The sequence below is a fragment of the Gallinula chloropus genome, assembly GCF_964237585.1.
Source record: "Gallinula chloropus genome assembly, chromosome: 22".
Classification (NCBI taxonomy): domain Eukaryota; kingdom Metazoa; phylum Chordata; class Aves; order Gruiformes; family Rallidae; genus Gallinula; species Gallinula chloropus.
The window spans coordinates 65,827-79,572 of NC_140107.1; positions in this window are offsets into that span (position 1 = coordinate 65,827).

Here is a 13,746-nt window from a genome sequence, read left to right on the forward strand (position 1 = left end):
CCCCACTGGGGGCCCTTCAGGCCAGCTAGGTCTTTGGGTCCTGGCTCCTTCGGTTTGGGAGCTGTTGCTGCAGTTGGGCATGTTGGCCGGAGAGTGCTTCTCGGGCCGCGAACTGCAACCTTGCAGGAATCTCCCAGGTTCCATGCCCAACGAAAGCCCCCAGACCCAAATTGAGAGGGGCTGCTTGGGGGCCCCCTGGGGGCCCTTCAGGCCAGCTAGGTCTTTGGGTCCTGGCTCCTTCGGTTTGGGAGCTGTTGCTGCAGTTGGGCATGTTGGCCGGAGAGTGCTTCTCGGGCCGCGAACTGCAACCTTGCATGAATCTCCCAGGTTCCCGGCCCAACGAAAGCCCCCAGACCCAAATTGAGAGGGGCTGCTTGGGGGCCCCCTGGGGGCCCTTCAGGCCAGCTAGGTCTTTGGGTCCTGGCTCCTTCGGTTTGGGAGCTGTTGCTGCAGTTGGGCATGTTGGCCGGAGAGTGCTTCTCGGGCCGCGAACTGTAACCTTGCAGGTACCTCTCAGGTATCCATGCCCAACGAAAGCCCCCACACCCAAATTGAGAGGGGCTGCTTGGGGGCCCCCTGGGGGCCCTTCAGGCCAGCTAGGTCTTTGTGTCCTGGCTCCTTCGCTTTGGGAGCTGTTGCTGCAGTTGGGCATGTTGGCCGGAGAGTGCTTCTCGGGCCGCGAACTGTAACTTGCAGGTACCTCTCAGGTATACATGCCCAACGAAAGCCCCCAGACCCAAATGGAGAGGGGCTGCTTGGTGGCCTTCTGTGGGCCCTTCAGGCCAGCTAGGTCTTTGGGTCCTGGCTCCTTCGCTTTGGGAGCTGTTGCTGGATATTGGGCATGTTGGCCGGAGAGTGCTTCTCGGGCCGCGAACTGCAACCTTGCTGGTATCTCCCAGGTTCTCAGCCTAAAGAAAGCCTCCAGACCCAAATGGAGAGGGCCTACTTGGGGGCCCCCTGGGGGCCCTTCACTCCAGCTAGGTCTTTGTGTCCTGGCTCATTCGGTTTGGGAGCTGTTGCTGCAGTTGGGCATGTTGGCCGGAGAGTGCTTCTCGGGCCTCGAACTGCAACCTTGCAGGAATCTCCCAGGTTCCCGGCCCAACAAAAGCCCCCAGACCCAAATGGAGAGGGGCTGCTTGGGGGCCCCCTGGGGGCCCTTCAGGCCAGCTAGGTCTTTGGGTCCTGGCTCCTTCGCTTTGGGAGCTGTTGCTGCAGTTGGGCATGTTGGCCGGAGAGTGCTTCTCGGGCCGCGAACTGCAACCTTGCAGGATTCTCCCAGGTTCCCGGCCCAACGAAAGCCCCCAGACCCAAATGGAGAGGGGCTGCTTGGTGGCCCCCTGGGGGCCCTTCAGGCCAGCTAGGTCTTTGGGTCCTGGCTCCTTCGGTTTGGGAGCTGTTGCTGCAGTTGTGCATGTTGGCCGGAGAGTGCTTCTCGGGCCGCGAACTGCAACCTTGCAGGATTCTCCCAGGTTCCCGGCCCAACGAAAGCCCCCAGACCCAAATTGAGAGGGGCTGCTTGGGGGGCCCCTGGGGGCCCTTCAGGCCAGCTAGGTCTTTGGGTCCTGGCTCCTTCGCTTTGGGAGCTGTTGCTGCAGTTGGGCATGTTGGCCGGAGAGTGCTTCTCGGGCCGCGAACTGCAACCTTGCAGGTACCTCCCAGGTTCCCGGCCCAACAAAAGCCCCCAGACCCAAACGGAGAGGGGCTGCTTGGGGGCCCCCTGGGGGCCCTTCAGGCCAGCTAGGTCTTTGGGTCCTGGCTCCTTCGCTTTGGGAGCTGTTGCTGCAGTTGGGCATGCTGGCCGGAGAGTGCTTCTCGGGCCGCGAACTGTAACTTGCAGGTACCTCTCAGGTATACATGCCCAACGAAAGCCCCCAGACCCAAATTGAGAGGGGCTGCTTGGTGGCCTTCTGGGGGCCCTTCAGGCCAGCTAGGTCTTTGGGTCCTGGCTCCTTCGCTTTGGGAGCTGTTGCTGGATATTGGGCATGTTGGCCGGAGAGTGCTTCTCGGGCCGCGAACTGCAACCTTGCTGGTATCTCCCAGGTTCTCATCCTAAAGAAAGCCCCCAGACCCAAATGGAGAGGGGCTGCTTGGGGGCCCCCTGGGGGCCCTTCAGGCCAGCTAGGTCTTTGTGTCCTGGCTCCTTCGCTTTGGGAGCTGTTGCTGCAGTTGGGCATGTTGGGCGGAGAGTGCTTCTCGGGCCGCGAACTGCAACCTTGCAGGATTCTCCCAGGTTCCCGGCCCAACGAAAGCCCCCAGACCCAAATTGAGAGGGGCTGCTTGGGGGCCCCCTGGGGGCCCTTCAGGCCAGCTAGGTCTTTGGGTCCTGGCTCCTTCGGTTTGGGAGCTGTTGCTGCAGTTGTGCATGTTGGCCGGAGAGTGCTTCTCGGGCCGCGAACTACAACCTTGCAGGATTCTCCCAGGTTCCCGGCCCAACAAAAGCCCCAAGACCCAAATTGAGAGGGACTTCTTTGGGCCCCCCTGGGGGCCCTTCAGGCCAGCTAGGTCTTTGGGTCCTGGCTCCTTCGGTTTGGGAGCTGTTGCTGCAGTTGGGCATGTTGGCCGGAGAGTGCTTCTCGGGCCGCGAACTGCAACCTTGCAGGAATCTCCCAGGTTCCATGCCCAACGAAAGCCCCCAGACCCAAATTGAGAGGGGCTGCTTGGGGGCCCCCTGGGGGCCCTTCAGGCCAGCTAGGTCTTTGGGTCCTGGCTCCTTCGGTTTGGGAGCTGTTGCTGCAGTTGGGCATGTTGGCCGGAGAGTCCTTCTCGGGCCGCGAACTGCAACCTTGCAGGATTCTCCCAGGTTCCCGGCCCAACGAAAGCCCCCAGACCCAAATTGAGAGGGGCTGCTTGGGGGCCCCCTGGGGGCCCTTCAGGCCAGCTAGGTCTTTGTGTCCTGGCTCCTTCGGTTTGGGAGCTGTTGCTGCAGTTGGGCATGTTGGCCAGAGAGTGCTTCTCGGGCCGCGAACTGTAACCTTGCAGGTACCTCTCAGGTATCCATGCCCAACGAAAGCCCCCAGACCCAAATGGAGAGGGGCTGCTTGGGGGCCCCCTGGGGCCCCTTCAGGCCAGCTAGGTCTTTGGGTCCTGGCTCCTTCGGTTTGGGAGCTGTTGCTGCAGTTGGGCATGTTGGCCGGAGAGTGCTTCTCGGGCCGCGAACTGCAACCTTGCATGAATCTCCCAGTTTCCCGGCCCAACGAAAGCCCCCAGACCCAAATTGAGAGGGGCTGCTTGGGGGCCCCCTGGGGGCCCTTCAGGCCAGCTAGGTCTTTGGGTCCTGGCTCCTTCGGTTTGGGAGCTGTTGCTGCAGTTGGGCATGTTGGCCGGAGAGTGCTTCTCGGGCCGCGAACTGCAACCTTGCAGGATTCTCCCAGGTTCCCGGCCCAACGAAAGCCCCCAGACCCAAATTGAGAGGGGCTGCTTGGGGGCCCCCTGGGGGCCCTTCAGGCCAGCTAGGTCTTTGGGTCCTGGCTCCTTCGGTTTGGGAGCTGTTGCTGCAGTTGGGCATGTTGGCCGGAGAGTGCTTCTCGGGCCGCGAACTGCAACCTTGCAGGTACCTCCCAGGTTCCCGGCCCAACGAAAACCCCCAGACCCAAATGGAGAGGGGCTGCTTGGGGGCCCCCTGGGGGCCCTTCAGGCCAGCTAGGTCTTTGGGTCCTGGCTCCTTCGCTTTGGGAGCTGTTGCTGCAGTTGGGCATGTTGGCCGGAGAGTGCTTCTCGGGCCGCGAACTGTAACTTGCAGGTACCTCTCAGGTATACATGCCCAACGAAAGCCCCCAGACCCAAATGGAGAGGGGCTGCTTGGGGGCCCCCTGGGGGCCCTTCAGGCCAGCTAGGTCTTTGGGTCCTGGCTCCTTCGCTTTGGGAGCTGTTGCTGGATATTGGGCATGTTGGCCGGAGAGTGCTTCTCGGGCCGCGAACTGCAACCTTGCTGGTATCTCCCAGGTTCTCATCCTAAAGAAAGCCCCCAGACCCAAATGGAGAGGGGCTGCTTGGGGCCCCCCTGGGGGCCCTTCAGGCCAGCTAGGTCTTTGGGTCCTGGCTCCTTCGGTTTGGGAGCTGTTGCTGCAGTTGGGCATGTTGGCCGGAGAGTGCTTCTCGGGCCGCGAACTGCAACCTTGCAGGATTCTCCCAGGTTCCATGCCCAACGAAAGCCCCCAGACCCAAATTGAGAGGGGCTGCTTGGTGGCCCCCTGGGGGCCCTTCAGGCCAGCTAGGTCTTTGGGTCCTGGCTCCTTCGCTTTGGGAGCTGTTGCTGCAGTTGGGCATGTTGGGCGGAGAGTGCTTCTCGGGCCGCGAACTGCAACCTTGCTGGTATCTCCCAGGTTCTCAGCCTAAAGAAAGCCCCCAGACCCAAATGGAGAGGGCCTACTTGGGGGCCCCCTGGGGGCCCTTCAGGCCAGCTAGGTCTTTGTGTCCTGGCTCATTCGGTTTGGGAGCTGTTGCTGCAGTTGGGCATGTTGGCCGGAGAGTGCTTCTCGGGCCTCGAACTGCAACCTTGCAGGAATCTCCCAGGTTCCCGGCCCAACGAAAGCCCCCAGACCCAAATGGAGAGGGGCTGCTTGGGGGCCCCCTGGGGGCCCTTCAGGCCAGCTAGGTCTTTGGGTCCTGGCTCCTTCGCTTTGGGAGCTGTTGCTGCACTTGGGCATGTTGGCCGGAGAGTGCTTCTCGGGCCGCGAACTGCAACCTTGCAGGTACCTCCCAGGTTCCCGGCCCAACGAAAGCCCCCAGACCCAAATGGAGAGGGGCTGCTTGGGGGCCCCCTGGGGCCCCTTCAGGCCAGCTAGGTCTTTGGGTCCTGGCTCCTTCGCTTTGGGAGCTGTTGCTGCAGTTGGGCATGTTGGCCGGAGAGTGCTTCTCGGGCCGCGAACTGCAACCTTGCAGGATTCTCCCAGGTTCCCGGCCCAACGAAAGCCCCCAGACCCAAATTGAGAGGGGCTGCTTGGGGGCCCCCTGGGGGCCCTTCAGGCCAGCTAGGTCTTTGGGTCCTGGCTCCTTCGCTTTGGGAGCTGTTGCTGCAGTTGGGCATGTTGGCCGGAGAGTGCTTCTCGGGCCGCGAACTGCAACCTTGCAGGTACCTCCCAGGTTCCCGGCCCAACGAAAACCCCCAGACCCAAATGGAGAGGGGCTGCTTGGGGGCCCCCTGGGGGCCCTTCAGGCCAGCTAGGTCTTTGGGTCCTGGCTCCTTCGCTTTGGGAGCTGTTGCTGCAGTTGTGCATGTTGGGCGGAGAGTGCTTCTCGGGCCGCGAACTGTAACTTGCAGGTACCTCTCAGGTATACATGCCCAACGAAAGCCCCCAGACCCAAATGGAGAGGGGCTGCTTGGGGGCCCCCTGGGACCCCTTCAGGCCAGCTAGGTCTTTGGGTCCTGGCTCCTTCGCTTTGGGAGCTGTTGCTGGATATTGGGCATGTTGGCCGGAGAGTACTTCTCGGGCCGCGAACTGCAACCTTGCTGGTATCTCCCAGGTTCTCATCCTAAAGAAAGCCCCCAGACCCAAATTGAGAGGGGCTGCTTGGGGGACCCCTGGGGGCCCTTCAGGCCAGCTAGGTCTTTGTGTCCTGGCTCATTCGGTTTGGGAGCTGTTGTTGACGTTGGGCATGTTGGCCGGAGAGTGCTTCTCGGGCCTCGAACTGCAACCTTGCAGGAATCTCCCAGGTTCCCGGCCCAACAAAAGCCCCCAGACCCAAATGGAGAGGGGCTGCTTGGGGGCCCCCTGGGGGCCCTTCAGGCCAGCTAGGTCTTTGGGTCCTGGCTCCTTCGCTTTGGGAGCTGTTGCTGCAGTTGGGCATGTTGGCCGGAGAGTGCTTCTCGGGCCGCGAACTGCAACCTTGCAGGATTCTCCCAGGTTCCCGGCCCAACGAAAGCCCCCAGACCCAAATTGAGAGGGGCTGCTTGGGGGCCCCCTGGGGGCCCTTCAGGCCAGCTAGGTCTTTGGGTCCTGGCTCCTTCGGTTTGGGAGCTGTTGCTGCAGTTGGGCATGTTGGCCGGAGAGTGCTTCTCGGGCCGCGAACTGCAACCTTGCAGGAATCTCCCTGGTTCCCGGCCCAACGAAAGCCCCCAGACCCAAATTGATAGGGGCTGCTTGGGGGCCCCCCTGGGGGCCCTTCAGGCCAGCTAGGTCTTTGGGTCCTGGCTCCTTCGGTTTGGGAGCTGTTGCTGCAGTTGTGCATGTTGGCCGGAGAGTGCTTCTTGGGCCGCGAACTGCAACCTTGCAGGAATCTCCCAGGTTCCATGCCCAACGAAAGCCCCCAGACCCAAATGGAGAGGGGCTGCTTGGGGGCCCCCTGGGGGCCCTTCAGGCCAGCTAGGTCTTTGGGTCCTGGCTCCTTCGCTTTGGGAGCTGTTGCTGCAGTTGGGCATGTTGGCCGGAGAGTGCTTCTCGGGCCGCGAACTGCAACCTTGCAGGATTCTCCCAGGTTCCCGGCCCAACGAAAGCCCCCAGACCCAAATTGAGAGGGGCTGCTTGGGGGCCCCCTGGGGGCCCTTCAGGCCAGCTAGGTCTTTGTGTCCTGGCTCCTTCGCTTTGGGAGCTGTTGCTGCAGTTGGGCATGTTGGCCGGAGAGTGCTTCTCGGGCCGCGAACTGCAACCTTGCAGGAATCTCCCAGGTTCCATGCCCAACGGAAGCCCCCAGACGCAAATTGAGAGGGGCTGCTTGGGGGCCCCCTGGGGGCCCTTCAGGCCAGCTAGGTCTTTGGGTCCTGGCTCCTTCGGTTTGGGAGCTGTTGCTGCAGTTGGGCATGTTGGCCGGAGAGTGCTTCTCGGGCCGCGAACTGCAACCTTGCATGAATCTCCCAGGTTCCCGGCCCAACGAAAGCCCCCAGACCCAAATTGAGAGGGGCTGCTTGGGGGCCCCCTGGGGGCCCTTCAGGCCAGCTAGGTCTTTGGGTCCTGGCTCCTTCGGTTTGGGAGCTGTTGCTGCAGTTGAGCATGTTGGCGGGGAGTGCTTCTCGGGCCGCGAACTGCAACCTTGCAGGTAACTCTCAGGTATCCATGCACAACGAAAGCCCCCAGACCCAAATTGAGAGGGGCTGCTTGGGGGCCCCCTGGGGGCCCTTCAGGCCAGCTAGGTCTTTGGGTCCTGGCTCCTTCGCTTTGGGAGCTGTTGCTGCAGTTGGGCATGTTGGCCGGAGAGTGCTTCTCGGGCCGCGAACTGCAACCTTGCAGGTACCTCCCAGGTTCCCGGCCCAACGAAAGCCCCCAGACCCAAATGGAGAGGGGCTGCTTGGGGGCCCCATGGGGGCCCTTCAGGCCAGCTAGGTCTTTGGGTCCTGGCTTCTTCGGTTTGGGAGCTGTTGCTGCAGTTGGGCATGTTGGGCGGAGAGTGCTTCTCGGGCCGCGAACTGCAACCTTGAAGGAATCTCCCAGGTTCCCGGCCCAACGAAAGCCCCCAGACCCAAATTGAGAGGGGCTGCTTGGGGGCCCCCTGGGGGCCCTTCAGGCCAGCTAGGTCTTTGGATCCTGGCTCCTTCGGTTTGGGAGCTGTTGCTGCAGTTGGGCATGTTGGCTGGAGAGTGCTTCTCGGGCCGCGAACTGCAACCTTGCATGTACCTCCAAGGTTCCCGGCCCAACTAAAGCCCCCAGACCCAAATGGAGAGGAGCTCCTTGGGGGACCCCTGGGGGCCCTTCAGGCCAGCTAGGTCTTTGGGTCCTGGCTCCTTCGGTTTGGGAGCTGTTGCTGCAGTTGTGCATGTTGGCCGGAGAGTGCTTCTCGGGCCGCGAACTGCAACCTTGCTGGTATCTCCCAGGTTCTCAGCATAAAGAAAACCCCCAGACCCAAATTGAGAGGGGCTGCTTGGGGGCCCTCCTGGGGGCCCTTCAGGCCAGCTAGGTCTTTGGGTCCTGGCTCCTTCGGTTTGGGAGCTGTTGCTGCAGTTGGGCATGTTGGCCGGAGAGTGCTTCTCGGGCCGCGAACTGCAACCTTGCATGAATCTCCCAGGTTCCCCGCCCAACGAAAGCCCCCAGACCCAACTGGAGAGGGGCTGCTTGGGGCCCCCCTGGGGGCCCTTCAGGCCAGCTAGGTCTTTGGGTCCTGGCTCCTTCGCTTTGGGAGCTGTTGCTGCAGTTGGGCATGTTGGCCGGAGAGTGCTTCTCGGGCCGCGAACTGCAACCTTGCAGGTACCTCCCAGGTTCCCGGCCCAACGAAAGCCCCCAGACCCAAATGGAGAGGGGCTGCTTGGGGGCCCCCTGGGGGCCCTTCAGGCCAGCTAGGTCTTTGGGTCCTGGCTCCTTCGCTTTGGGAGCTGTTGCTGCAGTTGGGCATGTTGGCCGGAGAGTGCTTCTCGGGCCGCGAACTGCAACCTTGAAGGAATCTCCCAGGTTCCCGGCCCAACGAAAGCCCCCAGACCCAAATTGAGAGGGGCTGCTTGGGGGCCCCCTGGGGGCCCTTCAGGCCAGCTAGGTCTTTGTGTCCTGGCTCATTCGGTTTGGGAGCTGTTGCTGCAGTTGGGCATGTTGGCCGGAGAGTGCTTCTCGGGCCTCGAACTGCAACCTTGCAGGAATCTCCCAGGTTCCATGCCCAACGAAAGCCCCCAGACGCAAATTGAGAGGGGCTGCTTGGGGGCCCCCTGGGGGCCCTTCAGGCCAGCTAGGTCTTTGGGTCCTGGCTCCTTCGCTTTGGGAGCTGTTGCTGCAGTTGGGCATGTTGGCCGGAGAGTGCTTCTCGGGCCGCGAACTGCAACCTTGCAGGATTCTCCCAGGTTCCCGGCCCAACAAAAGCCCCCAGACCCAAATTGAGAGGGGCTGCTTGGGGGCCCCCTGGGGGCCCTTCAGGCCAGCTAGGTCTTTGGGTCCTGGCTCCTTCGCTTTGGGAGCTGTTGCTGCAGTTGGGCATGTTGGCCGGAGAGTGCTTCTCGGGCCGCGGACTGCAACCTTGCAGGATTCTCCCAGGTTCCCGGCCCAACGAAAGCCCCCAGACCCAAATGGAGAGGGGCTGCTTGGGGGCCCCCTGGGGGCCCTTCAGGCCAGCTAGGTCTTTGGGTCCTGGCTCCTTCGCTTTGGGAGCTGTTGCTGCAGTTGGGCATGTTGGCCGGAGAGTGCTTCTCGGGCCGCGAACTGCAACCTTGCAGGATTCTCCCAGGTTCCCGGCCCAACGAAAGCCCCCAGACCCAAATGGAGAGGGGCTGCTTGGGGGCCCCCTGGGGGCCCTTCAGGCCAGCTAGGTCTTTGGGTCCTGGCTCCTTCGCTTTGGGAGCTGTTGCTGCAGTTGGGCATGTTGGCCGGAGAGTGCTTCTCGGGCCGCGAACTGTAATTTGCAGGTACCTCTCAGGTATACATGCCCAACGAAAGCCCCCAGACCCAAATGGAGAGGGGCTGCTTGGTGGCCCCCTGGGGGCACTTCAGGCCAGCTAGGTCTTTGGGTCCTGGCTCCTTCGCTTTGGGAGCTGTTGCTGCAGTTGGGCATGTTGGCCGGAGAGTGCTTCTCGGGCCGCGTACTGCAGTCTTGCAGGAATCTCCCAGGTTCCCGGCCCAACGAAAGCCCCCAGACCCAAATGGAGAGGGGCTGCTTGGGGGCCCCCTGGGGGCCCTTCAGGCCAGCTAGGTCTTTGGGTCCTGGCTCCTTCGCTTTGGGAGCTGTTGTTGACGTTGGCCATGTTGGCCGGAGAGTGCTTCTCGGGCCTCGAACTGCAACCTTGCAGGAATCTCCCAGGTTCCCGGCCCAACAAAAGCCCCCAGACCCAAATGGAGAGGGGCTGCTTGGGGGCCCCCTGGGGGCCCTTCAGGCCAGCTAGGTCTTTGGGTCCTGGCTCCTTCGCTTTGGGAGCTGTGCTGCAGTTGGGCATGTTGGCCGGAGAGTGCTTCTCGGGCCGCGAACTCTAACCTTGCAGGTACCTCTCAGGTATACATGCCCAACGAAAGCCCCCAGACCCAAATTGAGAGGGGCTACTTGGGGGCCCCCTGGGGGCCCTTCAGGCCAGCTAGGTCTTTGGGTCCTGGCTCATTTGGTTTGGGAGCTGTTGCTGCAGTTGGGCATGTTGGCCGGATAGAGCTTCTCGGGCCGCGAACTTCAACCTTGCAGGTACCTCCCAGGTTCCCGGCCCAACGAAAGCCCCCAGACCCAAATGGAGAGGAGCTCCTTGGGGGCCCCCTGGGGGCCCTTCAGGCCAGCTAGGTCTTTGGGTCCTGGCTCCTTCGGTTTGGGAGCTGTTGCTGCAGTTGGGCATGTTGGCCGGAGAGTGCTTCTCGGGCCGCGAACTGCAACCTTGCAGGAATCTCCCAGGTTCCCGGCCCAACGAAAGCCCCCAGACCCAAATTGAGAGAAGCTGCTTGGGGGCCCCCTGGGGGCCCTTCAGGCCAGCTAGGTCTTTGGGTCCTGGCTCCTTCGGTTTGGGAGCTGTTGCTGCAGTTGGGCATGTTGGCCGGAGAGTGCTTCTCGGGCCGCGAACTGCAACCTTGAAGGATTCTCCCAGGTTCCCGGCCCAAAGAAAGCCCCCAGACCCAAATGGAGAGGGGCTGCTTGGGGCCCCCCTGGGGGCCCTTCAGGCCAGCTAGGTCTTTGGGTCCTGGCTCCTTCGCTTTGGGAGCTGTTGCTGCAGTTGTGCATGTTGGCTCGGAGAGTGCTTCTCGGGCCGCGAACTGTAACTTGCAGGTACCTCTCAGGTATACATGCCCAACGAAAGCCCCCAGACCCAAATGGAGAGGGGCTGCTTGGTGGCCTTCTGTGGGCCCTTCAGGCCAGCTAGGTCTTTGGGTCCTGGCTCCTTCGCTTTGGGAGCTGTTGCTGGATATTGGGCATGTTGGCCGGAGAGTGCTTCTCGGGCCGCGAACTGCAACCTTGCAGGAATCTCCCAGGTTCCCGGCCCAACAAAAGCCCCCAGACCCAAACGGAGAGTGGCTGCTTGGGGGCCCCCTGGGGGCCCTTCAGGCCAGCTAGGTCTTTGGGTCCTGGCTCCTTCGCTTTGGGAGCTGTTGCTGCAGTTGGGCATGCTGGCCGGAGAGTGCTTCTCGGGCCGCGAACTGCAACCTTGCAGGTACCTCCCAGGTTCCCGGCCCAACGAAAGCCCCCAGACCCAAATGGAGAGGAGCTGCTTGGGGGCCCCATGGGGGCCCTTCAGGCCAGCTAGGTCTTTGGGTCCTGGCTCCTTCGCTTTGGGAGCTGTTGCTGCAGTTGGGCATGTTGGCCGGAGAGTGCTTCTCGGGCCGCGAACTGCAACCTTGCAGGATTCTCCCAGGTTCCCGGCCCAACGAAAGCCCCCAGACCCAAATTGAGAGGGGCTGCTTTGGGCCCCCCTGGGGGCCCTTCAGGCCAGCTAGGTCTTTGGGTCCTGGCTCCTTCGCTTTGGGAGCTGTTGCTGCAGTTGGGCATGTTGGCCGGAGAGTGCTTCTCGGGCCGCGAACTGCAACCTTGCAGGAATCTCCCAGGTTCCCGGCCCAACGAAAGCCCCCAGACCCAAATTGAGAGGGGCTGCTTGGGGGCCCCCTGGGGGCCCTTCAGGCCAGCTAGGTCTTTGGGTCCTGGCTCCTTCGGTTTGGGAGCTGTTGCTGCAGTTGGGCATGTTGGGCGGAGAGTGCTTCTCGGGCCGCGAACTGCAACCTTGCATGAATCTCCCAGGTTCCCGGCCCAACGAAAGCCCCCAGACCCAAATGGAGAGGGGCTGCTTGGGGGCCCCCTGGGGGCCCTTCAGGCCAGCTAGGTCTTTGGGTCCTGGCTCCTTCGGTTTGGGAGCTGTTGCTGCAGTTGGGCATGTTGGCCGGAGAGTGCTTCTCGGGCCGCGAACTGTAACCTTGCAGGTACCTCTCAGGTATCCATGCCCAACGAAAGCCCCCAGACCCAAATGGAGAGGGGCTGCTTGGTGGCCTTCTGGGGGCCCTTCAGGCCAGCTAGGTCTTTGGGTCCTGGCTCCTTCGCTTTGGGAGCTGTTGCTGGATATTGGGCATGTTGGGCGGAGAGTGCTTCTCGGGCCGCGAACTGCAACCTTGCTGGTATCTCCCAGGTTCTCAGCCTAAAGAAAGCCCCCAGACCCAAATGGAGAGGGCCTACTTGGGGGCCCCCTGGGGGCCCTTCAGGCCAGCTAGGTCTTTGTGTCCTGGCTCATTCGGTTTGGGAGCTGTTGCTGCAGTTGGGCATGTTGGCCGGAGAGTGCTTCTCGGGCCTCGAACTGCAACCTTGCAGGAATCTCCCAGGTTCCCGGCCCAACGAAAGCCCCCAGACCCAAATGGAGAGGGGCTGCTTGGGGGCCCCCTGGGGGCCCTTCAGGCCAGCTAGGTCTTTGGGTCCTGGCTCCTTCGCTTTGGGAGCTGTTGCTGCAGTTGGGCATGTTTGCCGGAGAGTGCTTCTCGGGCCGCGAACTGCAACCTTGCAGGAATCTCCCAGGTTCCCGGCCCAACGAAAGCCCCCAGACCCAAATTGAGAGGTGCTGCTTGGGGGCCCCCTGGGGCCCCTTCAGGCCAGCTAGGTCTTTGGGTCCTGGCTCCTTCGCTTTGGGAGCTGTTGCTGCAGTTGGGCATGTTGGGCGGAGAGTGCTTCTCGGGCCGCGAACTGCAACCTTGCAGGATTCTCCCAGGTTCCCGGCCCAACGAAAGCCCCCAGACCCAAATGGAGAGGGGCTGCTTGGGGGCCCCCTGGGGGCCCTTCAGGCCAGCTAGGTCTTTGGGTCCTGGCTCCTTCGGTTTGGGAGCTGTTGCTGCAGTTGGGCATGTTGGCCGGAGAGTGCTTCTCGGGCCGCGAACTGCAACCTTGCAGGATTATCCCAGGTTCCCGGCCCAACGAAAGCCCCCAGACCCAAATGGAGAGGGGCTGCTTGGGGGCCCCCTGGGGGCCCTTCAGGCCAGCTAGGTCTTTGGGTCCTGGCTCCTTCGGTTTGGGAGCTGTTGCTGCAGTTGGGCATGTTGGGCGGAGAGTGCTTCTCGGGCCGCGAACTGCAACCTTGCAGGATTCTCCCAGGTTCCCGGCCCAACGAAAGCCCCCAGACCCAAATTGAGAGGGGCTGCTTGGGGGCCCCCTGGGGGCCCTTCAGGCCAGCTAGGTCTTTGGGTCCTGGCTCCTTCGGTTTGGGAGCTGTTGCTGCAGTTGGGCATGTTGGCCGGAGAGTGCTTCTTGGGCCGCGAACTGCAACCTTGCAGGATTCTCCCAGGTTCCCGGCCCAACGAAAACCCCCAGACCCAAATGGAGAGGGGCTGCTTGGGGGCCCCCTGGGGGCCCTTCAGGCCAGCTAGGTCTTTGGGTCCTGGCTCCTTCGCTTTGGGAGCTGTTGCTGCAGTTGGGCATGTTGGGCGGAGAGGGCTTCTCGGGCCGCGAACTATAACTTGCAGGTACCTCTCAGGTATACATGCCCAACGAAAGCCCCCAGACCCAAATGGAGAGGGGCTGCTTGGTGGCCCCCTGGGGGCCCTTCAGGCCAGCTAGGCCTTTGGGTCCTGGCTCCTTCGCTTTGGGAGCTGTTGCTGGATATTGGGCATGTTGGCCGGAGAGTGCTTCTCGGGCCGCGAACTGCAACCTTGCTGGTATCTCCCAGGTTCTCAGCCTAAAGAAAGGCCCCAGACCCAAATTGAGAGGGGCTGCTTGGGGGCCCCCTGGGGGCCCTTCAGGCCAGCTAGGTCTTTGGGTCCTGGCTCCTTCGGTTTGGGAGCTGTTGTTGACGTTGGGCATGTTGGCCGGAGAGTGCTTCTCGGGCCTCGAACTGCAACCTTGCAGGATTCTCCCAGGTTCCCGGCCCAACAAAAGCCCCCAGACCCAAATGGAGAGGGGCTGCTTGGGGGCCCCCTGGGGGCCCTTCAGGCCAGCTAGGTCTTTGGGTCCTGGCTCCTTCGC